Source organism: Limulus polyphemus, unplaced genomic scaffold (assembly GCF_000517525.1).
Source record: "Limulus polyphemus unplaced genomic scaffold, Limulus_polyphemus-2.1.2 Scaffold6161, whole genome shotgun sequence".
Lineage (NCBI taxonomy): Eukaryota > Metazoa > Arthropoda > Merostomata > Xiphosura > Limulidae > Limulus > Limulus polyphemus.
Genome location: NW_013671771.1, coordinates 1 through 9,286, shown reverse-complemented (window position 1 = coordinate 9,286; position 9,286 = coordinate 1). Strand labels below are relative to the sequence as shown.

Genomic DNA, 9,286 nt, shown 5'->3' with positions numbered 1-9,286 from the left:
ACATTGGGTAGCTTTTTGGATACTCATAGTGGACACAGCACAGATAGCACATTGGGTAGCTTTTTGGATACTCATAGTGGACCCAGCACAGATAGCACATTGGGTAGCTTTTTGGATACTCATAGTGGACCCAGCACAGATAGCACATTGGGTAGCTTTTTGGATACTCATAGTGGACCCAGCACAGATAGCCCATTGGGTAGCTTTTTGGATACTCATAGTGGACCCAGCACAGATAGCCCATTGGGTAGCTTTTTGGATACTCATAGTGGACCCAGCACAGATAGCCCATTGGGTAGCTTTGTGCTTTACAACAAACAAATATAATGGCATTATTGCAATTACTTGGTCAGTAGGATTAATTGAAAATATTGATAATTGGAAACCCTAATTTTGATTAGTTGATTATTTTCTTGAGTGATGTCACTAGTTGATTATGCTGACAAAGTGGAATTAATCAAAAATTATGATTAATCAATTTAATGATAATTTTCGTTGATTTTTTACATGACATTAATGGATGTAATTGATGCTCATAAGTTATCATTTAAGTCAGTTAATTGTCCACCTGTAATGTAGACAAAAGAAAGGGTGTGAACTTGGAGTTTTCATATATTTGAAAAGGTTTTGATATGTAGCCACACAAAAGACTAAGAGAATCATAACATTTGGGGTTGAATTTAGGCCACATTTAGAGTATTGTGTTCGGTCTTAGTCTCTCTACTTTAGGAAAGACATTTAATTGTTGGAAAGGGTTCAGAAGAGGGCTACTAAGATGATACCCGAGATGGAAAAGGGGTCATAAAAGGATATTTAAGATCTCTAAAATTTGAAGGGATCTTGAACTTTATAAGATTGTTAAGGGAATTTATAGTGATGCATCATTTTTTTCATATTTAATGGTGAGAATGGTAAGACTAGGGGACACAAACATAAATTCTGGCTGGGTAGATGTCATCTTTCACTAAGACAGCTGTATTTCTTTCAGTTTACAGGAAGGCTTTACAAGTATATGAATGGTAAGGAAACACTTTATATAATGTTATAAAATGGCCTCTGATTTTATTTTGCTATATTCTGAGGATAATAGGATGACAGGAAAAATTAATTTAAAATATAGCTTACAACACTCTCCCTTCCTGGATTGTGAAGTCTGTTGAACAATTCTAATCAAAAAGAAAACACTACACTAAACTGTCTATCACTAATTTGTTTTGGTAGTTTTCTTTTTTGAGTGTTCTACCACACAGATGGGTTGGCCTCTTGTCCCTTGTCATTGCTTTTTGTTTTGTCACTTGGGGAGCTCTCCCTGGGCAGATGATAGAGTAAATTCACTGATGACTCTATCTTTGCCAATATTTGCTCTTCATCTCCAATGTTGAGAAGCATTTAGATCTCAATCAAGCACCTAAAGTAGAGTCGATTCTTGGCAGTGGGTATGCATCCTGTGCGACTTCATTCACCTTCAGGTAGTCCATGCGGAACTTGTAGATCCATTCTTCTTCATTACAAGTACAACAGGTGATGCCCAAAGGCTAGTACTTGGTTCTATCACTTATTGTTCCTCTATGAATGCCTCAGCCTGATTTGACCAACTTGTAGGTATTTTTAACTGTATTGAGGTATTAAGGATGTTTAGGTGATACAGAATAAGTTAATAATAAATTGGTAAGTTAGCAAGTGAACTTTATACTAATTGCAAGGTACTGTATTTGAGTTACCACAAATTAGTTCACATGTTCAATACAGATCAAAACTCACTCTTCAGCATGAATGAAGAAAAGGACCTTGGCATGAAGATGCAAATCACTCAAACTTGCTAGCCAGTAGTAAAGCTAATAGTTTTAGGATGTTTTTATAGACCAATCCAGCACTGAGTACAGGAAGAAAGACAGTAATGGTTTCTAACTTCAATGATACTGCTAAAGAAAATGGATTTCCTTCTAGATTACAGAATAGTCTGATGGTTCTGATACGTATTAACTGCAGTGGCCCACCTTTTGCAAGGGAAAAGGGAAAACTGTTAATGGGCTTCAGAAGAGGTTTAGTCTAACCAAGAAGTGTAGGAAGGAGAACCTCGTTTGTTGTGTGTATGCTCTTGGGACACTGCATGGCATATATTATATTAACAAGAGATTAATCATTTTTCTTTAGGGCTGCATGCATTTGGAGACTCTTATGACACCATGTGGGATATAGAGATCCAATTACTCTTCATATTTCTAAATTTAATTCTGATTATTATTCTAAAGATTATCAATCTCCTAAACATTGTTCTGAATGTATTCCTAAGCGTAATTGCTTGCAAAGGCTAAAAAAGATCCATAAAAAGACTTGATACATATTTGACAGATGGTATCTGTGAAGTATGCCATAATTTCCTTATGGCTTCTAAGTCGAGTTGAACCTATGTTTATATCCGAGTAAAGTTGTTGCTTGAAAATGTTTTTTTATAGTCATATTATGTAAGCATTTAAGCAACTAAAAACTTTGACAAAACAATAATTCTACTCTTAAGAGCAATCTCATGCTGGGATAAATTGTCCTGTGTTCTTAGAAAATAAATATTTAAAGATACTTTTAAAATGTTACAATTTCTGTATTTTGTATAATTAATAAATGAAATATTCAATTAAATATAATGTTTAACAATTTAAATTTTAACTTTAATACAGCATTTAAGGTATTGTAGATAAACTAAAAGATTTTATGTATTAACAATATTCTTGCCAAGTTTCTGGGATATGAAAGTGATTTTATGATCTCTGTCCAAAAAGTCTTGTAATGTTGAACAAATTTGGTTGTACCTAATAAGCTATGAGTATTAAACATTGTATTGTAACGTAATTGGAATAAATGTATTCAGAAATGGATTAAAGTTTTAATATCAAATTCAAAGAGACTCTTTCAGTGAATTTTTTTAACATTTGACTAACAATGTTTATATCTAAAACCTGGTCATGTGCTTTGTTTCTATGAAAAGAGCTTTTCTTAAAAGAGTGAGTTCTGGTAGACACATGCATCTGATAGTGTCAAGGAACCTGGATAATCCTGTAAAAAAAATAATCTCCATTTTTCTGAAAGACTGATTATATGTGTGTGTGTGTGTGTGTCTGTTGGCCAAACTGTACAAATGTGTTGTTGAGTATAAAATGTATAGATAATAAGAATTCACCTATTGTGAAACAAGAAGTTACATTATTGTTAAAACATCTGTCATTATTCACACAAAGTATTAACTCTTCAAAAAGAGTTCCAAATTTCTGATGAAAGATTATTTCATTGACAGGAAGATTAGTGTAAAGATTACTGAAATTACACGTTTTTGTTCTGTTATCTCAAAGTCTTTTATGTTCTCTTTACATTCAGTTGAATTCTTGATGATAATGAACAGATTAAAACCAGTTTCTTCACAGTATTTATCTAATTTCAGTTGAATTCTTGATGATGAAGAACAAATTAAAACCAGTTTTTCACAATATGTAATATTACAGTATTTATCTAATTTCAGTTGAATTCTTGATGATGATGAACAGATTAAAACCAGTTTCTTCACTATATGTAATATTACACTATTTATCTAATTTCAGTTGAATTCTTGATGATGAAGAACAGATTAAAACCAGTTTCTTCACAATATTTAATATTATAGTATTTATCTAATTTCAGTTGAATTCTTGATGATGAAGAACAGATTAAAACCAGTTTCTTCACAATATGTAATATTATAGTATTTATCTGATTTCAGTTGAATTCTTGATGATGAAGAACAGATTAAAACCAGTTTCTTCACAATATTTAATATTACAGTATTTATCTAATTTCAGTTGAATTCTTGATGATGATGAACAGATTAAAACCAGTTTCTTCACAATATGTAATATTACAGTATAAACTGGTTTTAATCTGTTCTTATCATCAAGAATTCAACTGAAATTAGATAAAATATTAAATATTGTGAAGATACTGTAAACTGGTTTTAATCTGTTCTTATCATCAAGAATTCAACTGAAATTAGATAAATTCACAATATTTAATATTTATCTAATTGCTCTTTAATGTATTTCAGACCTTTCTCAACTAGAATTGGTATATCCATTATCCATTTTAGTAGCTTTTTAACACTGGTAATAAACATGTATTTATATGTTGTTTCACAAAGTTTGGGAATTCAAAATGACTTGGGTATTACATCGTAAAACTTCTGAGAAGTTACACCAAATTGTATTAATGCTGTAATGTGTTTTTCTGTAATAATTTAAACAGTCTTTATTTTATTCTCACAAACTCAGTTACTCAGAAAACTAAAACTTACCTTGTTATAAATATCTCTTTCGAATCTCCTGTTATTCTGCCGGCCTATCTTGTTGCTCTAAGAAATTAGTTCAGCCTGAAAATATCATGGAGTGGAAAGGAAAGAGAAAATGTTGGTGCTGTGAACACACGATATCATATTATAGAGTGGTTGGTTTTTCTCTTGATGTGTGTATTTCATTATTGGCATTTTCCACAACCTAGTCACTGAAGGTTTTTTGTTAGATACTAAGTACAGATGTCAATGTTGGTGGAATTGGAGCAGTGTTATAGCAGCTGCAGGATACTGTAGAATGTGTAATTGTGTATGCTAGTTGCATTTTCATGGCTCCAGAATGCAGATACTGTATGACAAAGAATGAAATGCTTTGAATTGTAGTCCTCATAAAACATTACTGAAAGTACTTGTATGGTAGAAAGTTCACCATTCAGGTGGACCATGCATCATTGAAATGATCCATGGACTACAAAATTCCAGAAGGCATAACTGCATGCTGGATAATAGTGTTGCAGAACTGTGGTCTGGGCCCACAACAAGGAAATACTGATGGATTTTCTTCCTGCATAGTGAGACCTTGTCCATTTGTTGAATGTTCAGACCATGAACACTGTATGAGAGTAGAAACCATTCCAGTAGGAGATTCCACTAGTGGATGGATGCCACAAGTAGTTCGAGAAGATCTGGAAATAGCAACAGAGGGATCAATAACTAGCATTGGTGCTCCTTGCCAGGCAGCAAAAACCTGATCAGATTGGATTGATACATATGAACTATAGTACTTGTGTGAGAAGCTATGAGGGCAGGAAGATATTCGGTATCATTTTTACCAACTATTGAGCCATGATTCCTAGCCTGTGTTTCAGCTTCTCACCCCAGAGCTTTGAAGCATGAAGTTCTCTAGACTTTGTAAAGCAATTGCGTTAATGTTTGATAGTGATTCAGAATTGTTGGTTCTTTTTTAAAAAGAAGAGCTCAGAATTTTGATGGTTCATTTCTTGAAGCAGAATGAGGTGACTTGGATGTACTTGTACCATTGAATACGTCATGAAATGAGCCAAGGCCTATTCATTTATAGTGTATGTCAATCAGCTGCATCTGTATGTTGCTGATTATTCTCTTGTGCACTGGCTGACAAATGGTCAGAGAAAGATGAGAATGGTGTCTTGGACCACCCCAACCTAGTAGAGGAGGAGGAAACAGGTGGTAGTATTAATATGGCTATTCACGATGGAGCAGATAAGGAGATACTGAATTTAGAGGCAAGAGACTGCTCCAACAGTTAACCAAGTTGCCACCATCAGCTCCTCAATTGATGCAGCTGAATTCCACAAGAAGAGGTATCCGTAGAATGTTGGATGATAACTGCTTGATTAACACAGTTTAGGATGTCTAGTGTCATTGGGTGTAATGCCTAGAACATCAGTATACTGCCCAATTTGAATATGATAGCTATAGGTGCAAATACTCGGAAGAAAGGGTCATGTGGTTGAGGAATCAATGACTGAAAAGAAATAGCAACTCATGATGATGAGGAACCCTCAATCTTACACCTATCAGATGACGAGGAACCCTCAATCTTACACCTATCAGATGACGAGGAACCCTCAATCTTACACCTATCAGGTGACGAGGAACCCTCAATCTTACACCTATCAGATGATGAGGAACCTTCAATGTTACACCTATCAGATGACGAGGAACCCTCAATTTTACACCTATCAGATGACGAGGAACCCTCAATCTTACACATCTTACAATCTAATCACAAACTAGTTCACTTTTCCCTTAACTAATAACTATATACTATATAGTTCCTAATCACAAACTAGTTCACTTTTCCCTTAACTAATAACTATTTACTATATGGTTCCTAATCACAAACTAGTTCACTTTTCCCTTAACTATTAACTATTTACTATATAGTTCCTAATCACAAACTAGTTCACTTTTCCCTTAACTAATAACTATTTACTATATAGTTCCTAATCACAAACTAGTTCACTTTTCCCTTGACTAATAACTATTTACTATATGGTTCCTAATCACAAACGAATATATATTTCCCTTAATTAATATTCTATACTATTTCCCTGTTATTCTTAGTTGTGCTCGCTCCTTTATAATATCTTCAACTTTGTAAAAGAGATCAGATGCTTGTCTAATTAAACTATAATTTATTAGTCTATATTTTGTTTTTAGAAAACGGGTTTGAATATGTAGATATTCGCAACTAAGAAAACATCAAACATTAATGCTACCTTGCAAGGCATATTACTCAAACAAACACCACACACATGGACACGTACTTATAGCAATGAAAGTATATAATTATTTGCGTTTTAGCATGGTCTGGTAGCTAGGGCGCTTGCCTGGCAATCTAGGGCCGCGGGTTCGAATCCACGTTACCGAACATGCTCGTCATTTCAGTAATGTGACGGAGAATAGAACCTTCAATATCATCCGTGGAAAGGAAGAGACTCGAACAATAAAATGCTATAAAGAACAACAACAAAAAAAAACTTCGAACCAATCCAGTTCAATGACATCTTTGAAAAAGTGAAGGAAATAGTTGCGAAAGAGAACCCTCCGAACCCAAAAGCCATAGTGATAAAAGTGGGTATATATCCTTGTACCGTTAACAATAGAATAAATAAGGACCTGGAGTTTACGAAGGATAAGGTCCCAGGATTCTAGCTACACTTCAGTATCAAAAGCTGTTTCCATGGGAATTATGGTCGAAGAAACAAAATCACAGCCCTCGTATTTAACGACAGGCTTATCACGTTTGCAACAAAATCACAGCCCTCGTATTTAACAATAGGCTTGTTACGTTTGCTGAAGCAGCGCCTTGTCAGCTTCAAGGTGCATAGTTCAAGTACAGAGGAGAATGTATGGAGATTTTGCCATGATGAGTAGTCAAACTTAACAGTTTTTCTTCTAAAAAGTTTGATACGATGGATTTTGGACAATATCTAGCTAGTTCCACGGGCAGCAAGAGGCCTAGAGTATCGTTCTCGTAAAGATGAAAAGCTCCTAAAATATTATCCATCCTCACAATTTATATCGCTGTAATTTATCTACCTATTCACCGCAATGACACAGAGAAGATATAAGTCAATCTAGATAATATTTCAAGAAAGAAATGTTTAATGCATTTTTTTTCTCCTATAAAACGTCATCTAATCCTCAAGTGCATTAAGTCCTAAGAACATTTTTTTTTTAATATAAAGTTTACTTATGAATCTTTCTCATATCCACTCGTATACAGAAGAGTGAAACTAGAAGGGATAAAAATGAATCAATGCTTTAGGTTTGGGTTATAACACATGATGATGTGATATATGATATTACTCTGAAATTAAATTATCATTCTTGACAGTAAGCCTGTGTAACTTCAATAGATTATCGCTTTACATCTACTATGATTACCTAAACCATGTATGTTCGCATTTGAAAACATTAATAAAAAATCCATTAAAACCTGTGTATTGTTTTCGGAACACTATAGCTGATACAACGTATCTTTATATCTTCTTTAAAAAGCTTGAATTACTTTAAAATGATTTTAGATTAGTTTTCTATAATACAAAACAACAATGTTAATTACAACGACCAGAGAATCCATGAAAGATACTTTATCCGAATCATTGTTTAACTATACATTGATTTTATCTCATTTATAAGATCTTCAATTACACTATTTGAAAAATGTACTGTTTAAAATAACCAACTCTCAACTACGTTAGTTAGTTTCGAAATACAAGTCATTATATCGTAAATATAACGCTACTTTAATCTGTGAATTTGACGATTCATTTTTCGCGTCCCGTAGCTCAAAATCGCGAAAAGCATTTGAGCTGAGAGTGCATTATAAAAATAATGGTCTTTGTATTTACTTGTTTGTTGTTAACTACAAAGCTACACAATGAGCTATCCGTGTTGTGCCCACTACGGGTATCGAAATCCAGATTTTAGCGTTATATGCCCTCAGACTTATAGCTGAGCTACTGGGGAGTCAAATTCAACTGTTCGATTAGAGTAGCCCAAAAATTTGTAATTTGGTGTTCTTGACTGTTCCAGTCTAAAATATAATAACTATGAACTTCCTACGTGCAGATTTTCATTTAATGACCACTGTTTATAAGAAGACGTAAAGCCTTTCCATTGACTCAACAGGAAGTTTAGAGACTTTTAACACTTAAAAAATCTGGGTGGGCACAGCACAGATAGCCCATTGTGTAGCTTTGCCCTTAACTACAAACAAACAACAAAACTCACACCTGCGGGGCTCTTGTTAAATAAATTAACTTATTAAATCTGACAGTCTGCTCTGAACACACACTACACGCCGTCTCAAGTGACCGGAGAAACAACCAAGCTCTTTATGGAAAGGAATTTCTCCGACAAAATTTCACAAGAAGTTATTTTAAAATGTGTTTCATATTTTTCAGTTTACCACTAATAATTTCCCACGGTAAGTCTGAAGGCTTGCAATGCTAAAAGTCGGGTTTCGATACCTGTAGTGGGTAGAGCATTGTGTTGCTTTTTGCTTAACAAAAACAAATCAATGTTTCATTTCGAATTTGTAGATGTTGGAATAATTTTGAAAGGTAAGGTAAGTAATAAAAAAGGTCTGAATAGTTAGTTAGTTTCATCTTATATTTAAGAATACAGTTAAGTAATAAAATATGTTTCAATAGTTAGTTAGTTTCATGTTATATTTAAGAATACAGGTAATTTTTCCAATAGCATTTTATCAAAAGATTCCTTCCTCCTGAGACGAATCAGCGAAAATATATCCCCAACAAACTTTTTCATAGTTAATTAATTAAATATATCCCCAACAAACTTGTTCATAGTTAATTAATTAAATATATCCTCAACAAACTTGTTCATAGTTAATTAATTAAATATATCCCCAACAAACTTGTTCATAGTTAATTAATTAAATATATCCCCAACAAACTTGTT

The 9,286-nt window shown here is 33.6% G+C and overlaps 1 long non-coding RNA gene across 1 annotated transcript in view; it reads left to right on the top strand.

Annotated features, from left to right (window-relative positions):
* Positions 1 to 3,002, top strand: part of LOC111089416 — a 6,308-nt gene extending 3,306 nt beyond the window's left edge. Inside the window, exon 3 of the long non-coding RNA XR_002613711.1 lies at positions 1,750 to 3,002. This is a non-coding gene — a long non-coding RNA (uncharacterized LOC111089416). The remainder of the gene's footprint in view (positions 1 to 1,749) is intronic.
* Positions 3,003 to 9,286: the final 6,284 nt, after the last annotated feature.